The 19623-nt window shown below is 35.5% G+C and overlaps 1 protein-coding gene across 9 annotated transcripts in view; it reads right to left on the bottom strand.

Annotated features, from left to right (window-relative positions):
• LRFN5 (leucine rich repeat and fibronectin type III domain containing 5) overlaps positions 1-19623 on the bottom strand; it is a 248990-nt gene that overhangs the window by 151812 nt on the left and 77555 nt on the right. The window contains exon 2 of one of the 9 annotated variants that reach the window (XM_070274669.1): positions 19370-19453. The exons of the other annotated variants lie outside the window; for them this stretch is intronic. The gene's annotated coding sequence lies outside the window, so the exon portion shown is untranslated. The remainder of the gene's footprint in view (positions 1-19369; positions 19454-19623) is intronic. 9 annotated transcript variants of the gene reach the window in all.

Genomic DNA, 19623 nt, shown 5'->3' with positions numbered 1-19623 from the left:
AAAATAAAGCTACTGAATGGGAGTAAATATTTGCAAACCATATATGTGATAAGGGGTTAATATCCAAAAAACGTAAAGAATTTATACAAATCACCAGCAAAAAAACAAACAATCCAATCAAAAAAATGAGGAGATGCTCTGAATAGACATTTTCCAAAGAAGATATACAAATGGCCAACAGGCACATGAAAAGATGCTCAACTTCACTAATCATCAGGGAAATGCAAATCAAAGCCACAGTGAGATATGACCTCACACTTGTTAGAATTGCTATTATCAAAAAGACAAGAGATAACTTTTGGTGAGGCTGTGGAGAAAAGGGAGCTCTTGTACACCACGGCAAGAACGTAAATTGGTGCACCCACTATGAAAAACAGTATGGAGGGTCCTCACAAAATTAAAAATAAAACTACCATATGGGGGCCGGCCCTGTGGCACAGCGGTTAAGTTCATCTACTCTGCTTCGGTGGCCCAGGGTTTGCAGGTTCAGATCCTGAGTGTGGACCTACATACCACTCATCAAGCCATGCTGTTGTGCCATCTCACATACAAAATGAAGGAAGATTGGCACAAATGTCAGCTCAGGGACAACCTTCCTCAAGCAAAAAGAGGAAGATTTGTAACAGATGTTAGCTCAGCACCAATCTTCCTCACAGAAAAAAAAAAAAAAGGCCAGCCCCATGGCCAAGTGATTAAAGTTCCATGTGCTCTGCTTTGGCAGCCTGGGGTTTGCAGGTTCAGATTCTGGGTGTGGACCTGCTCCACTCATCAGCCATGCTGTGGAGGCATCCCACATACAAAGTAGAGGAAGACTGGCACAGACGTTAGCTCAGGGCCAATCTTCCTCACAAAAAAAAATAAATAAATAAAAGAAGTTTGGTGATTGTAAAAGGCCAGTGGCAGTTCCATTTTCAACTGAAAGCGCCTTACCTGGACAGAAGCCCTCAGTAATCAAATGCTGCATAGGTATTATAAAATACCAAGATATTATGACCCTGTCCTGGGACACCATTCAAGTTTAAGGGTAAGATACAGAAAAGAACTGGTGAAAAGACTGAAAGTCAAATAATTTTACATAAAAATGTTAAGCTATACATACAATTACAACCTTTTATTTATTCACATTAATACTATATGCAGATATTGCTCTGGCAAACATCACATTGATTTAGTCTCTTTACTGAAAATTTATCAACTAAGTATTAAAATACCACCCATATTACTATACGTACATACTTACATAGTTTAACAGTTCAACTACAATGCATAATATGCTTTATACTTTTGAACCTCATGTAAAGGAGTTTCCATAATGGAATAATCTAACGAAGGAAAAGATGGTGTGCCAAAATCTAAAACGCCTTTGAAAGATAAGTGACTGATTATCACAATGGTCATTAAAAAGACAAAAGAGTAGGAAAAACAAATGAACCTTTATTTAGGTTGTGGAGAAAGTCTGACTAAGTAGAGAGACTATTGCTCATATACAATTACAGGGGCACATCAGGCTTCAATTTTAACATCACAATGCCTCTATGGAAATTCACGCATTATAAATATTCTTCCAGTTATTATTTCTAGAATGTTCCTGAAAGGATGCATGTGTGTTACTTGCTCTAATGCACAGTAGCAAGAGTTACATTTCACATAGTATATTTCTTATTTAACAAAGATTGAGTTCCACCAAACTCTTACTTATGAAAGAGGAGTTTGATTGACAGGAAATGGGAAGAAAAAATGCATGTACTTTACAGGAAACACAATCAATGGTGAAAGTTCCATGGAGTCCTGTGAATGAGCAGATTCATAAAATGGCATAATTAGGGGGACAGATACTGAAAACAATGACTGAGGGAAGTAAAGACTATACATCCTACTTCTGAGCTACAAATAGGGACAGTCCTGTAGCCCATAGCAAGCCAAGCTATTTAAGTAATGTGGGCCCATTTTATCTAATTAATGTATTATGATCATCAATCAGACTTCATATTACAGGCTTGGGTTTCTAAGAGTAAACATTTTTTAAATAAATAAAAGCACTACCAAATAAATAACTTATGAGAAATCTCAACCAATGGCATCTTAATTTTCTATTTAAGAGATAAGAGGTCAACACTTTGAATAATAACTTTTTCCAACATAGGTTTTGGCCTAACGTAAGAGAATACAAAAAAATATAAAGTCAAGGAGTTAAGAGTAAATCGTGATTATTCCAGAGAAGAAAAGAGCGTGTATGCAGCGTGCAGAGACCTAGACGTTCTATGAAGTAGATCTACGCTTCCTGGAAGATCTTAAAAGATTTTAAAAAGTAAAGCAATATGGTTCAATGGAGACTGAGAAATATTATTTGATCAGAAACTCTCTGAAATAATTACATAGATGTGGCAAGTTATGTGGTAATCCTGGAAAATATTTACCAACTCCTGACAAACATTGTGTTGAGGGTAAGAAAGGTAAAAATTTGAAAAGTTGTATGTTCTGCTCCTAAAGGTATGACACAGCAACTAAAGAATTAAGGATGACCTCTGGGTTTTATGTTGAGACAGCTGACTAGTTCCCATGCTTCAGGCAGTGGAAAATATCTGGGAAGAGTTAGAAGAGTCAGGAAGAGACCTCACTAGGCCTGACATAACTGCCACACCATTTGTAGGAATGAAACTTGTCAATCAGGACACAGTCAAATGTCAATTGTCTCCAAACAATAGATGAAGCCGCACAAGCAAACTGGAAGCAGAAAACATGAGTTAAAACATTGGGCTCCAAAGTGGGAGAGCCCCGGCTTCCTCTGCTGACTCTACCTCTTAACAGCAATGTCACTAACGAATAATATTAACATCGTTAAGCCTCCAGTTTTCATTCCTAAAATGTAAACACTAATCCTAGGCACCTTGTTAAAGTGATCATAAAACTTAAACAAGAGAAGGAAGATAAGTTTCTATATTTGCCATATAAGTGCTCATTAAAATATCGTAACTACTGGTACCATTATTACTAGAACTACTATCTACTAAAAAATAAGAAAGGAAAAGGACAAGGCCCCAAGGGAAAATATCCTAGTGGTTTTCCACATCAATAAGATCAATAAAAGTAACAATTCAGGATTGATAAAAAAAGAATAATCTGACAAATTGCAGAAAAAATAGGGGAATGTGGTGCTAGAAAATCTACAGGGCCATTGAAAGGTAGTAACTGATTATTGAGATGCGAAATAATAGGGAAAATGAATGAGGCGTTTATCGAGGCTGTGGGGAGAAGATGAGTTGAGAATTGCTATGGTAATCATGTGATGCGTAAACAAGACTATGTATAAAGAGGAAAATTAATAATCATCATATACCATAAATGCCTAAGTTTAGTTTATTATATTGTATATTAATGATAATACATTCCTGAAAATACGCTTACAATTTTAAATTTCTTAACCACATTTACTTGGATGATAGCTACTCTCAACAAAAGAAAGAATAATTTTACAATGTTCTATAAAAAGTAGGTAGGCATATTTATTACATTACACAAAGAAAAAAGAAAAAACTACTTATATTGCCTATTGTGCTACTTAAAACATATTGTAATTTAATATGTTCTTGTACTTTCAATTAGTATAAGTCAATTCATGTGAACTTATGAACATTATATTTAAAGCCCAAATGTAAATTATTTCAGCCTTCCGTGTAGCATATTAGAATAAATTTTAGCTTAAGGTGCTAGCTAATTGATAATTAAACATAAATGTCTTAATCTGTTTTAAAGGTTTTTAGTTCGCAATTTGGTGGCCTCAAAAGACACACGCTCCAAACTTAAAAGGCTATTTCGATCTTGCTAAATGTGACAAATTAGGTCTTTTAATGTTTTGAAATCATTCGAACAAAATCTTTAAAAAAACATCAATTGTTCTTTTAACAGAAGCTGTCATTAGATTTTCTTTTGTTTATTGTGTTGTGGTAAGAACACAACCTGAGATCTGCCCTCTAAGCAGATTTTTACGAGTACGTTGCAGCGTTGTTATCTATAGGCACAGTGTTGTCCATCAGATCTCTACAATTGACTCATCTTGCCCAGCTGAAATTGTATACCCACCCCCCCCCCGCCCCACCCCTGGCAACCACCATTCTATTCTTTGCTTCCGTGAGTTTGACTAATTTAGATACTTCTGTGAGTGGAATTATACTGTATTTGTTGTTCTGTGACTGGCTTATTTCACTTAGCATATTGTCCTCAAACAGAATCTGCCATTTTTTAACTTGAGTTTTACTAAAAACTTTTAGCAAAGATTTTCATTGGTTTATTTTTGTTTTGTGGTTTTTGTTCTACTTCATTTGGTTTAATGTCTTTTACCTTCTCTTCCAATACTAAATATATATACATATATTTTATATATATTCTCCTCTAACATTTTATATATATAATATATATAATAAATTCTTAAAGGATAAAAAGGGTAAAATGATTTAAACAATATTTAGCTTTGTCAAAAACAAAAACGTGTGATGAGAGAGAAGAGGGCACAGTTGCCTTAGAGGTAAAGCCAAGGTCCTAGGCTCACTGAGCGAGTGAAGTGATGCCAGGATAAAACAGCAGTGAGGAATGAAGGCTGCATGTGGGTGACTTGGAATAATAGCTCACAGGAACAGGATAACTTCACCAGTAGTTTCTTAAAATATACATATGTATAATAGATATGAAAATACCACACAATGTGACTATGAAAGGATGCTATAGTCTTGGGAATTTTTCATATTTTTAAAATCACATATTTAAAAAGTTATCAGGGGCCCACCCAGTGACACAGTGGTTAAGTTCACACCCTCTGCTTGGGTGGCCCAGAGTTCACCTGGGTTTGGATCACAGGTGCAGACACACACAATGCTTATTAAGCCATGCTGTGGCAGGCATCCCATGTATAAAATAGAGGAAGATGGGCACAGACAGCTCAGGGCCAATCATCCTCAGCAAAAAGAGGAATATTTGTGGTGGATGTTAGCTCAGGGCTAATCTTCCTTGGGGTAAAAAAAACAAAACAAAACAAAACAGTTATCAGCTTAAAAATAAAAACTACTCACTCCAAATCTACTACTTTTGCTGAAATGGAAAGTGTTAAATAGAGCAAATAAGATGCTGTATTTCAATAAATAAGTACATCAGCCCCTTGTATGATTTGAGGGTCCAAAGTCCAGACAAGAGTAACAGTGAAAAGAAGACATTCAGCAGAGGGCACTCTTGTTGCTTTTCATGTGATGATTAAAAATCGACAAAAGATTCTACTGGCTCATAATTCTGGAGGTCCTGAGGAAGGCAGTTCAGAAAAGTCAGTGAAGATGCTGGCTCTTTCTAGTCTGACATTCTGTGGTCCAGTGCTCAGCTTCAACCAAAGGCTGCTTCCTCCCACATTTTGTGGAATGGCTTCTCGTAGCATTTGCTTCCTCAGTGCTGCCTGCTGCAGGAGAAGTGGCAGGAGCTTCTCTGTCCTCATGAAAACTACCCTCCACCAGTCTTCATGGCCCGACATAGGTCACACGTCCATTCGTAAAGTCGTAGGGGAGTGTCAATCACTACTGTGCTTAGAGCAGGGTTTCTGACCCAGTTGCTAAGGGACAGGCACATTAATATGACTGACTTAGATTAATCAGGGCTGAACTGTGGAGCTCTGGCCAATCACCTCAAAGGCTCTGCAATCAGGAAGAGGCGAGATGGATGTGAGGAAATTGACTGTAACGTCTAGTTCACCTGACAAGGGCACCCTTCCCATGCAGATGTGACACGATAAATAATACAAATGATTTGAGTTCCAGAAATTAAGCATTTTATATTTGGATTCTAAAAAATGTACTGCGCCAGTCCCAGTGGCCTAGTGATTAAGTTTGGCACACTCTGCTTTGGCAGCCAGGTTCGGTTCCCAGGCATGGACCTACACCACTCATCTGTCAGTGGCCATGCTGTGCCGGCTACTCACATACAAAAAGAAGATTGGCAAAACAGGTTAGCTCAGGGTGAATCTTCAACAACAACAACCACAAAAGTACAATATTGTTAAGTACCTATAAAATATAGGCTTTAAAATAGTCACAATAACTAACATTTTGTCTTTTTTCAGCAAAAGACATATTTCTCTGCTCTTTCTAATTCTTGTCAAACAAATAAAAGGACAGGTACATAACTTGACATTTAACGACATCGTTGGCTAATTTCACTTCTACTAGTGATACATCAAATGGCAAGACAAAGAAGTACATACTCTACAATTACATCCCACAAACATCTTATTGTGAACCTACTATGTTAGGCATTGAAGTCCAATAAAGTAAATATGGTATTCCTTCTGACAGATGAAGAATCTGAGGCTTAAAAAGGCCAAGTGACTTCTCCAAGGTCACTGAGTTAGTACCAGACAGAGCCAAGACCACAGCCAGCTCTCTCCATATGAGTCCACCAATCTTCGCAGCATATGCACTGCAACATGTCCATGTTTCATCTCTGCCTAACAAGATGCCAAAAGTGGACAGTTTCTGTCTCAGTTTTGGGAGAGGTCACACAAGCTGAGAACAACACAAAAATGACAAGTATCCCCATATTTCACAGTGAAGAGCTGGCCCATGAATGCAGGACTTGAGATATTAGTGACCGAAACCTGTACGGTGACTTTCAGCCTATCACCTTCTTCCAAGGTAAGTAAGAGGTTTGAGACTAAAGAAATGAGCAGAAAGACTTTCCTTTTGGAGGAATTTGTTTGGAAGAACATGTTGTGGCATGTTCCTTCCTTACATCTCATACAAGAGAGGATGGATTCCCTCTCTGTCTGGTTGAGTGAGAATCATCAGAGGGATGGCTCCTAGAGATTGACCTGTGCCTCTTAGAAGTTATAGGAGACGTTGAGACTGACACTGGACCGCAGCTTGGAAGATTCTAAAGTAAGAGGCTATATGGCTGGTATTCTGGCTAGAGACATAGAAAGTAGAAAGGGTTATACTTCTGGCAACGATAAGTCAAAAGTCATATTCCCAGCTGATCACATGTGAAAACTTTGGTAGTGAACAAGACTGGGTTTCTTTTAGTTCACCCAAATACAGATGATAGACAAATGTTTGAGGCCTGAGACAAGAATCACGCATGGCAACGCAAAGGAAATGCATTATCTCAGTAACAATGAGAGAAACCAACATGTTAGATTAGCTTCCAAAGAATTTCACGAGAAAAGTCAGCTCAGAACATCCAACAAGCCCAGAAAGCACCGAAGAACACCGGCACCAAGGAAGCGAAGTTCTTCCTCCTTCCAAGTCTCTTCCTTTTCAGACGTTAGCCTCAGAGTAGAAACCAGGAAACACTGAGTAGGGGAGGAGGAGAAATGCAACTGGAAAAAGAGAAAAAGCTGAACACAATTCCCACTCTGCCTCACTGCAGCTTCTAGCCTGAAATAGGACTGAGTTGTAAGAGGAAAGAAAATTAAATTTAAATGAAAACGAGGCATTGGAAAATTATATTGGGCTGGCCATTTAATTCCTGAAATTAGATTTTTATTGGAACTAAAAGAGCCTGAAAACATTTATATTATCCAACGGCAACTGAAGAAGTTGTGGCACTTGCATGAGACTCATCCAAATGGAAGGACAACACAGCCCACTCGGGAACTCTAGGAGGAAGGACGAGTTCTTTTATGAGTGCACCCTGTTGGGCGCTGCTCTTTCAGCACACCGGTACGATGTACCACTGCAATAACAACCACCACCTCGTATCTGACTAAATTACCTTCCAATGGGTATATATGCAGTCACTGGACTTCTTTTTCCATTGAGTATTGAAGTTAAAGAGCTAAAGGTTGAGGATTACAAAGACTTGAGTTCAAATCTTGATGCTTTCATATTCGTTTTGTAATCTTTGATCCATTCACTTATCATCTTCAGTTTCTTAATGTGTAAATAAGATAAATACGCCTTCCTTTAACATCGTTTTTCTCCACTAGATATGATTTTGTCTCACAGAGGATACTTGGCAATATCAGGAGACATTTTGGTTGTTACAACTGGCAGGTTTTACTGGCACATAGCAAGTAAAGGCCAGGGACATCGTTAAACATCCTACAGGGCACAGGACAGTCCCCCACAGAAAAGAATTATCTGGCCCCTAAATCAATCCACTGAGGTTGAGAGAACGTGCTTTTAAGCAATGCCTATAAGAGTTATAAAATATTAAAATGTCAACCTCATGATATGACACAGAATAGACACTTCATGAAAGCTAGTGTACGCTTAGGATGGATCTGATTGGAAGTAATGGAAAATCCAGCTTAAACTGGATTCAAAGAATAAGCAAAGTTACTAGTTGGCACAGGAGGAAGCTGTGGTGAGGATGGGGTTCAGCACTCAGGGATGTTATCATGGACCCACGTTTTCTAACTCTCCTCAAGTGCACAGTGTTAAGTTTTACTCTAAGACTGGGTCTCCCCATGTAGATGCCAGGAAATTTAAAGCTACATGTTTTGGGGTTCATATCTAGTAAGAGACAGAAAAATACAGTTTTCATAGTTCTTTCTTAAATACAAGAATATTCTGTCCCAAATGTGCACAGCAAATCTGTCTTTGATGTGCACTGACCCACCCAAGCCTAGCCCAAGCCACTCCTGAGCATACCATGCAAGACAGAAAGATCAAACCTCTTTGATGCCCAGGATGACCAGAGTGCGTATAATGGAGTGTGGGTGCAGTGTAGGGAGGGCAACCATACTCTTGGAATTGCTAATTAGTATTATCATCATTTTCATCCTTCTTTATTTACAGACATAGACACCTTAAAACAATAACCTATATGCTGAAGAAATAATATCACAGAAAAGATCAAGAAAATGATCACTGATATCACAGGATTGTGTTTTGTCCAGAGCAAGTATAAAGTAAAAGAGGATATGATTTAGGAAATAAATTGGGTTGGCAAAAAACAAAAGTCAAAAGAATGAGAGAGAAAATAGAACTTGGAAAAGTAATTTTATCAGAACAAAGATTCCTTTGAGGATTATGACTTCAAGAAGAGAAATTAGAAAGAAAACCGAGCAGGAACCAGGGAGAATTATAAAATCATTTGTTTCTGAAAGAACAGTCTCCACCTGCAAATTAAGGGCAAATGTGACATACGATATGAGGTGCTTTTGTTACGGAGGAGGTTAATAAAGACGAGAGAGGCAGAACGGGAACTCTGATCTTTGGGATGCAGCCATAGAAAGCCAGTCTGATCCCTGCATTATAAACCTCATTTCAACCCAAGATGAAGTCAATTAAACATTCCACATGACTGGATCAGAGGATAGAATGTTCTGTGACTCAGTACAGAGAAAGGACACCAGAAGAAAAATAAAATAATGTCACAGATGTGGTCTTAGAATAATTTTGCTTTGATTTTTAAGCAAACCGTTTCAGAATGATAATGAGAAGTCATTTATTTGGGGAAGTACTAGATTTGGGGGATGTTCCTCTTGCTTATTTTTCATCCTTTCCTTTTCATTATATTCTTTAATATACAATTTCCTCAATCATGGGTATGTTACTCATGAGTATGAGAATCCTGGAAATCTTTCTGCCTCATATATCTTTCTCTACCAGTTAATAGTCTCTACCCCATTAATAGTCTATGTTTGGGGAAGCTTGAGGAATATATGAGGATACTACTGTTGAAGTGAAAAGTTCTGGAAAATCATGATGATTTTTAACATATTTGTCCAAAAAATCTAAAATACCAATGCCCTCTGCATCTTAGAAAATAGTAAAATTCTGCCCAATCTAAATTAAATTCCCATTAGAGTAAAATACGAATTGCTCACTATGGCATGGGGAGAAATTTAATCTGAAACTGTTAACTAGGAATAGTTTAACAATAATAAAGGCTATCGCTCATCATCCATTTTGTATGATAAGTATGTGTCAAGTCTTATGTTCTAGGCTTTGCAGGTAGACAAATTAATAACATATTGATGCAGTCCTGGTAAAGCTCACAATTTAATGCACATCTTTGAGGAAAGGCATAACCAAATTTATGTGGGGCCCCAAAAAGAAAAGAAACAAGCACCCGTGTACATACTGACTAAAGAGAATGATAATAATGATCCTCCCATTCCACCTCCCACCCACAATAAAGTAACCACATTCTTGAGTCTTATGCTCTCCATTTCTATTATATCATTAATTTTGCATGTTTATACATTTAACTATAGTTCATTTTCACTGCTGCATAGTACTCCCCTGTATAAATATATCACAATTTACATATTCATTGTTCTGTCAGTGGACGTTTGGTTTATTTCTGACTTTTTGTTATAAGAAGAAATATAGCCATGAATATTCTTGTCTTCTCATCCATATTAAGAAGAGCCTCTCCAGAATTATATTCCTATAGCTGAAGTTATCAGGTTATAAAGCATGCACATATCAAATTTACAAGGTAATGACAAAACATTTCACAAGGAGAGTTCACCAATTTACCTCTCACCAGCAGGCAAAATTGCAAATGTTCTATACACCCTAACAACTTGATTTACGGATGTTTAGGATAGATCTGAAACAACATCTCATTTCGTTTTTAATTTGTATTTCCCTAATTATCAGTAATATTGAATGTATTTTTATAGATTTATTAATCATTCTTATTTGCTCTTCTGGAAAATATCTATTTATGACTTTTCGCCATTTTACAGAGTGATTCTAGAGATTTTAGTTTGTGTATAGGAGATTTTTCACACACCCTTGATACTAATCCTTTGTCAGTTACATGTGTCACATACATCTTCAAGTTTATGTTAATGAAGATGAGTTTACGGCTTATCTTTATACTTTATGAAAAGCTTAGATTAAAAAGTCTTAATTTGGGGCCGGCCTTGTGGTGCGGCAGTTAAGTTCGCACATTCCACTTCTCGGCGGCCCGGGGTTCACCAGTTGGGACCCCGGGTGTGGACATGGCACCGCTTGGCAAGCCACGCTGTGGCAGGCATCCCACATATACAGTAGAGGAAGATGGGCATGATGTTAGCTCAGGGCCAGGCTTCCTCAGCAAAAAAAGAGAAGGACTGGCAGTAGTTACCTCAGGGCTAATCTTCCTCAAAAAAAAAAAAGTCTTAATTTTACAGGAGCCAAATTTCTTAATATTGTTCTTATGGTTTACATATTTTTATTTATCATTTATTGTTAATGTATTGCTTAACTATTTCCCTTATTGCATAGATATCAAAAAGATCTTTCCATTATTTACTTCAAAAATTTTAAAAGATGGTTGTTTTGCACACTTAAATCTTTACCCCAACTGGAATTGATTTGAGATTACCATAGTGACAAATTTCAAATATTTTCACATGCAGATTCAATTGTTCTGAAAGCATTATTAATTTCCCCACTGATCTGCAAAGACACCTCTATCATGCAGTTTTCATATTTATGTGGATTTGTTTATCTCTCTTCTTTTTCATTGGACTCTATTTTGAATATCTCAGTGCTAATTCAACATTTTCTTAATAGCTAGAGTTATATGAAAAATTGTTGCTGTTTGTTTTAGCCAAGATCTAAGCTTGTTCATTCTTTTCAATGTGTCTTGCCTCTTTTAGATCCTTTCTCTCCTACATTAATTTTATAATTGTCAAGTTTCACAACAAAACTCATTATAATTTTGTTGGGAATGACATTTAATCTACAGATCAATTTTGAAGAAGGTAAATAAGAATAGAGCTTATACAAAATTCAAAATATTTTTCTTGGAGAAAATTGTAATCCTTGGAGAAATTTTTAATCCTATCTTGAAAGATATTAGGTGGTATATAAAAAGACAGGCCAATACACCTGGTTTATAGATAAAAAGAGTGTTTTGACATATATTAGATTCTTTCAAGCTATCCTTCATGTCTCTCAATATCTCTTGCATAGTCCTCATCTCCACTTCCACTGTCTTTTGCGTAATTTCTTCAGGTCTCTCTTCCACCTCACCAATTGTTTCTTTTATTGTGTCTAATCTACTGTTGGTTGATTACTAATTTCAACATTACTTTTCACTTTGTGAAGTTTCATTTGGTTCTTTTACTAAGCTGTTTGGCCCCTTTCATAGTGTCCTATTCTAAACATTCTTTTGCTTTATATATATATATTTGAATAAATAAATAAATAAATATATATAAATATATATCAAAATATATAAATTTTGATTTATATATATAAATCATATATATATACTTATTTTTCATTTAAATACTATATTATATACATATACTGGTTTGAGAGATATATATATACATATACACCTACATCCATACACACACACACAGTTTTTACATTCTGACATCATTCTAAAATCTGAGAACACTGAGAGTCTGACTCTGTTTTCTATTCTGCTTGGTCTTATTGTCTCATTCATAAAACTGTTTTTTCTCATATAATTCCTGATGTTTTATTGTGAGTTTATGTTAATGAAACCTTATCTGTGAAATTCTCAGCCCTGTATTTAAGAGGGGTTTCTTTAGAGAGAAACTATGATTGCTTCTGCCAGTTGTCTGTAAGCATTATCAACCAGGAACTAATCTGAGAATAATTTACAGCATAAGATTGCTTGGAATCAGAAGTATGGTAAATTCAGGTCACAAATCTATTCCATATATGATAGTCAGTTTGAGGTTCTGAATTTTCAGGAGACTGGCTAGCTATCTACGCACCTCTTAAGCCCTGGTGCCAAATTCAAGGAAGAAAAGTTAGCATGTTTTTTCTTTCTACGTAAAGCATCTTTCTTACTTCTCTCATTCACTAAGCATGTCACTCCCCAGGACTTCCGCTTTAGATAGGCATCTCCTATGAGTCACACCATCTTACGTGTGTCCTGACTTTGTCTCTTGTCCCCTGCAGGGTACATATCATCCAAAAGACGGAGGCTCAAAATCACCCCAAGAGCAAGTAACAAGTTTATAAGTTCCTCACATCTCTAGCTTCCTATTTTCAGTTCATTTTTACGCTTCAGTCAGTATCCAATAATTTCCTGCAAGTTTTATATGTATGTGTGTGTGTGTGCATGTGTGTGTGTGTATGTTTCATATTTAACGAGCATTTTTTTCTTGTTTACACTAGGATGTTCCTTCTGGATATCTGGACTTCTCTTCTGACAGAAACTCATAAAATTTAAATATATATTTCCAATTGTGATTTCCTGAGTAATTTTCAGAATTGAGTTGTCAAATTATAGATCATTAAATAAATGTGAAAATCTAATAAAAAATGCATCTTATACTCTTTTCTTGGCAGCTATAACACAGTGAACTACTCTAATTTTCATGAAAACTATATTGTTACTATGTTGTTCTTACATTGTTACTGTAAATATTTTTGCATTAACAGGAAACCCTCTACTGAGTACATATTTGACAGAATATAACCACATTAGCTATTTCCAGAAAAAATTTAGAAAATTTATGCTAAATGCTTTCTAAGACTTGGCCCAGAGGTAATTTTCATAACCCATGATGCAGAAATAAGCCATTAATGAAACTTCATTAATATGACGTCCTTTCAAAATGTTTGTAAACTAAGGCTGTTGGTCAGGATCTAGAAGTATTTCATGCTAATGTCAACACTAATGTATCCATATTCCCATGCAGTTTCAAATTGGAGCACACAAATTACTCATCTAATGTATTTATATCATTGCTTTTAAAATGCTTTGCCTAAAAACTATCCTGATCTATAATCTTTTAAGAGTTGTAAATTATGTAACATTATGTAACATTATTTTTAAAAATCTATGCATTCTTTCATGATATCTGAGTTTAAAATAGATAATAATTTATATGTAACACTTCAGTTACTCTAGTCTCAGAAGGAGAAATCTGAACTCTGGCTTTCAATATTATGAGGGTTTTTGTTTCTTTAGTTATTGTTATTTTTCTTTAAGTATGCTTACATCTAGTGATAAAGTCACTTATTAAGCAAGAATACATTATAGTTTTCTTTACATCTTGAAGCAAATGTTATAGTTTCATATAAAAAGACTGGTAGGCGTAAACACTTCTTTTACACATTTTGGGAGCTATTTATGACAAAATATGAGAAATGGAATTCAGAAATGGGAAAATCAATATTGGAGCATTTTCTTATTAATGCATTTATGAAACAATGTGAAAAATAAAAAGTAATTTCAAGTTCTAGTCCTCAGAAACCCGATGGGATTCCAGGTCTGTGTCCAAATATACACAGGAGGAATCTGGATCATCTCATTTCACAGACAAGTAAAGAAGACTGCTGAGGACTAATGAAAAGGACTTAAGAAGCAACAAAAGGAGGTTTTACTAGCCAAATCTGGGATAATTTGAGCATAGTGTACTCAACAAGCAATCAATCCAACCAATAAAAAACATAATGATTATGTTTAGAGGATGCTGGGAAACCAAAATATTTTGCAAAGTTGTAAATAATTAAAGAAAAAGAATCAAGCATCTACCTTGCTTTTCTTCTACAGGAACTGTAGGTAAGTGTACCAGAGAGTTGATGAGAGTTTTACTTTCTAGAAGATTTTCAGGTAATAATGAAGAAAGAATGATAAACTCAGAATATCACCACTTTGCAAACCGTAATAAAATAATGAACCTCAATGATGATCAACAAATCATTAGTGAACAGCTGAAGGATAACTGTACAACAAATGTGTCAAGTTCACAATAATTGAGAGCTTGTATTCAAGAGAAACCTAGACATCATGTACATCGTGATAAAAAAAAAAATGGGATACACAACACAATCAATGAAAAATACTGGTCAAAAGAAATGTGGATTTGAATCTTATCCAGCCTCTATCTCTAACAACCAGTATACAGGAATTACAGCCAACAGAAAAATATGTGAAAAAGTTAGCAGTCAGCAAAATCCACAACGTGGGGCTGTATAAAGAACAAACCAGCCTACATCTTCAATTAATTCATTGCAAGGAGGAAAAAAGGATATGAGAATTCATAGACTGGAAGATACCCAGGAAACATAATCTAATTACAATTTGAGGGACTCATTTGGATCTCGATTAGAAGAAACCAATTATGAAAAGAATCTTATGAAGCAATATGGAAACTTGAACACTTATTGGCTATTTGATTATAAAAAGAAAGTAACGGTAATATTTTTCGGTGTGATAATAGTAACGCGAATTTGTTAAAACAAAAAGTCCTTAGCCTTTAACAATGCATGCTCAAACATTCACAGATGATATACTATAATGTGAGAGTTTCCTTTAAAATAATTTGAGGTTGTAGAAAGAGATTAAGTGGATGAAGATTAGCCATTTGGTGATAATTACTGAAGGTAGGTTATGTGCACTTAGGGGTTTATTATTCTGTTCTGTTTTTTTTAAATGTATGTTTGAAGTTTCCTGTAATAAAAACAACAAAAATATTTAAAATGCCATGCAATATGACCTCTATTAGGGATGTTTACTCCCAAAATGACAACTTCATTAATACTGAAAAATAAGTACTAATAAGAAATGTCTTACTATCCAATTCCGTACTTAATTAACAATCTTTTTTGAAGTCAAAAATTGGTTTTGATAATTTGCTAATTTCATAATTTGTATTGGTATTTATATATGTCATCTTATTTATTGCTCAGAACAGTTAACATATGTGATATTTAAACATCAGCAGATGTTTAGTTTTTGAATACCTATAAATTTGGTGAATAGCCACCCGATTAGTCCTTCAGGACCAGCAAACCTTTTTTCACAAGGACAGACAGGTTATATTTTAAGCTTTGTGGCAATACAATCTCTGTCATAACTATTCAACTCTTCTAATGCAGCACAAAAACCGCCATAGATGACACGCAGATGAAAGGGCATGATCCTGTTCCAGTAGAACAAGCAGCGGGCTGGATTTGGCCTGAGCACTGCAGTGTGTCACCTTCAGACAATTATTAGTTCAAATCAGTATGGTGTTGATAAAACAAGAGGAAACAGGTAAGAAGAGGAAGTCCAGATTTTAATATATATGAAAACAGAATAAATGGCAAGGGTGGTATTTTAATTCAGTGAGAAAAGGGTAATGAATTTTATCATTTTAATAAAAAATGGTGACACACCTAATATCCACACAGAAAAGTTATTTTAGACCCTTAACCACATTATTTATAAAAGCATATACAGATCTGATTAAATATTTAAATCTAGACAACAAAAATGTATTATCATCATCAAACTTGCTAAGAGACTAGAACTTAATGATTCCAACCACTGAAAAGAAAGGATCATTATGTAACATGATAGAGGGGTAATTATTGCCATAATGGCAATCATATTACAATACATAAATGTGCCAAACTAACATGTTGTACATCTTAAATTTGCACAATGTGACATGTCAAATACATTTCAATAAAAAATATTTAAATATGCAAAGTAAACCAATAATAGGCTTAGAAAAACTTTTCATAATTACGTATATTTGATCATTTGGGAAGAGTTTCTAACCAACACAGAAAACTTAGAGGAAAAGGACATATTTGACTATATGAAAATTAAAACTTTTATGCAGTAAAATTTTTCATAAACAAATTTAATAGACAAACGATACACTTGGGCTAGTATTTGCAACGTAGGTGGCAGGGAGTACCTAAAATTTGATGGAAAAGACAATCCAACAGCAACATAAGAAAGGAAAGGGGTGGCAGAGAATGCCTGTGGCCTCCTCATGTGTATTCTCACCTTCTTTCCTAATAATAGAAACCTGCTTTTAAGCCTGGCCTTCTGCCAAAAATGTAAAACACTACTTTTCACAAACAATGTGATAACTATGTGCAGCGGCACCTACCTTCCAGCCAATGTGAAATAGGTGGGAAAAACGAATAGGTGCATTTAAGGAAGACTTATTTGAAAGGGACAGAGCAAGCACTTGTTCCTTCTCTCCCTGCTTCTCAGTGTCTGCAACGTAGATTTAATGGCTGAGGTTCCAGCCCACGACAGAGGACCAAGGAGAATATGCTAAGCATGCAGAGCACAGAGGGGACCCGGAGCCCAGGTCACAGCAGAAAGCCCCAACTCTTGCACAGCCTCCCTCTAGATCTCTTTTTTAACAAGGAGAATCCACTTTCTATATAGTTCATGGTACTGTTATTTGGAGTGTTTCATTTAGTGCCGCTGAGTCTAGCTCTAACCAACAATAAGAAAACAACTCACATAAAAGCAAAATGATCAGCCAATAAACACGTGGAAAGATGCTCAAACACAAATTAAATTAACAGGGAGATATTAGATAACATCCACCACACTGATAAAAATTTAAACAATGGATAATAACAGCAGACGGCCTGGATACAGGGGAGACTCACATACTGCCAGAGGATTGTGAATTTCCACAGCCTTTTTAGAAAATGAATGGATAATACTAACAGAATCTTTGACCCAAAAAGTCTTCTCATGGGAATCTATCCCACTTAGGAAGAAAAAAAGAATTTGAGGATTTAAGGAAAGTACAGGATCTTTGTTATAGCATGTAGTAGTAAAAATCAACAGAAACAGTGTAAGTGATATCAATAAGTGATATCAGTAAGCATATGGATGAATAAATCATTACCAGATTTATTATGAAGGAATTAAAAGAAATAAATTGGAGGCATACTAACTGACATGGCAGGATTTCCACAAGGGATGCTTAAGTAATGAATATGGATTCTTTGAGCCTAGGTTTCTAAAAGTTAACAATGATAACATATATGAATAAGTGTGAGTTTGGGTATGTTTGATGATAGAAATGAAACATTTGTATTGCAGAATACAGAAAAAAAGATACGTGTATAGACTATACAAAGATCATTTACTATAAATATGTAAACCCTATATATATCATATATACAATATATGAGCATAGTGAGACATATGAAATTATAAGCACATTGCCATGGAGTAACTAGGGTAGGGACAGAGTCTGATGTGGATAAAGAGGAGTAGAGCCAAGCAAACAGGAAATAGAGAAAAACAATACATTACTCACTCGAAAAAGAGTCTATACAATTGCTTATATGATCTTATCATTGTTATACCTGTGTGTGTGTGTATGTGTGTGTGTGCGTGTGAATGATGTAGGAATAATCACCAAAATACTAGTGGCTATTGCAAAATGATTACAAAAGGTATTTTATGCTGCAAAATAATATGTATTATTTTTATCTAAAGTCTTTAACCTCAAATTGTACTAGTTTCATTACTAAACAAACAATTACCAATTCATCTCAAGAATTTTCACAATCTACAGCAACATACTCTGAGAACTGGCAGCTATGACAACATCAGTATTTATGTGACATTAGGATCTCTGCAGTCTCCAAGAAAGCAACTTAGGCCACAGCTGCTGCTTAGAGCAGTGTCGACTGTTTTGGTTTTTGATTTTTAGTATTTATTTATTTTTACATTTTAACTGAATAGATTTTGAGACTCATTTGCAATTATATTAGATAATTTATAAGAAAAATTGTTACTCCCTCCTTTTGAAAAATGATACATTTTAGCACTTTAAAACGCTTCTAGAAACAAACAAGTGAACTAGTCAAGTCAATAATAACTTATCCTTATAATTAATAGATGATGCATACAGCTGACTGCCCTACATACATCACTTCCGCAATGTATATCTCATATGTATCCTTCATTCTTCAAGAGCATTTGAATCATGAGCTGAAGCCAGAAACCTAATTATTTACAATAAGCTTATTTCTCCAGCGATGTATCACATATAGGTATCATCTTTATTTCCTCACCCAAAATATTTTTAGAAGGATATTTATTCCGTCATGTACATAACCAAGGAACGAATAGGAAGGAAGGTGGCGTGATCCTTCTCACATCATGGTGGCTACTAGATTTGAAGATCAGCCAAGGAAGTGAGCTGTTGGAAAGAACTTTATCTTAAATATTGACAACAGATAAGAGTGGAAGAACTATTTGTAAATCTAAGAAACAAGCTCATTAATTAATAATAAATTCCTTCTAAAAAAGTACAAAGGATAAGAAACACCTCAGCAACTGATAAAATAGGTGACAATATATTTTGATATTGCTGACATATTTTGACAAATTGGTGACAACATATTTTGGACATGAGGATAAGGACAATCATGCCAAGTATAACAATGTCTAGAAAATGGAGGTGAAATTCTCCATGGAGGCTAGGTACAAGCAATATGGTACCAGATGTAAAATGCTGAGAAGATGAGACAATGTGGGGAGGGGGAAAGGAAATCATGTGGCTGCTATGGAGGTTGTAATAACTCTCCAAACTACAGCTATGGCTGCTGACATCAAAAGACAGCCTCCACATACAGAGAATAAGAGAAGACTCTTTACTTAAATTCAAAGAAACACAATCCAATAGCCATTTGGAAAGGTCTACCTTGGCCACTGTTGGTCCACAGACTTCTTTTTTAAATTTTGTTGTCCTTCATCCACTTCTGGTGGAGACGTGTTCTTCTTGAATCTAGAATATAGAAGGTCATATTCTGCAGGTAGAAAATTCTGGTGTAAATAATGGAGCTGGCTAGATTGGAATGATAAGCAAATCAGACACAGATTTTTGAGAACTCCTCTATCCTGATGCTGTGCTTCACATTGTTACCATAAGTATCAAGTCCCATTAAAAGAAAAATT

Source organism: Equus caballus, chromosome 1 (assembly GCF_041296265.1).
Source record: "Equus caballus isolate H_3958 breed thoroughbred chromosome 1, TB-T2T, whole genome shotgun sequence".
NCBI lineage: Eukaryota > Metazoa > Chordata > Mammalia > Perissodactyla > Equidae > Equus > Equus caballus.
The sequence above is the reverse complement of the archived record's forward strand: the minus strand, read 5'-3'. Positions and strand labels throughout refer to the sequence as shown.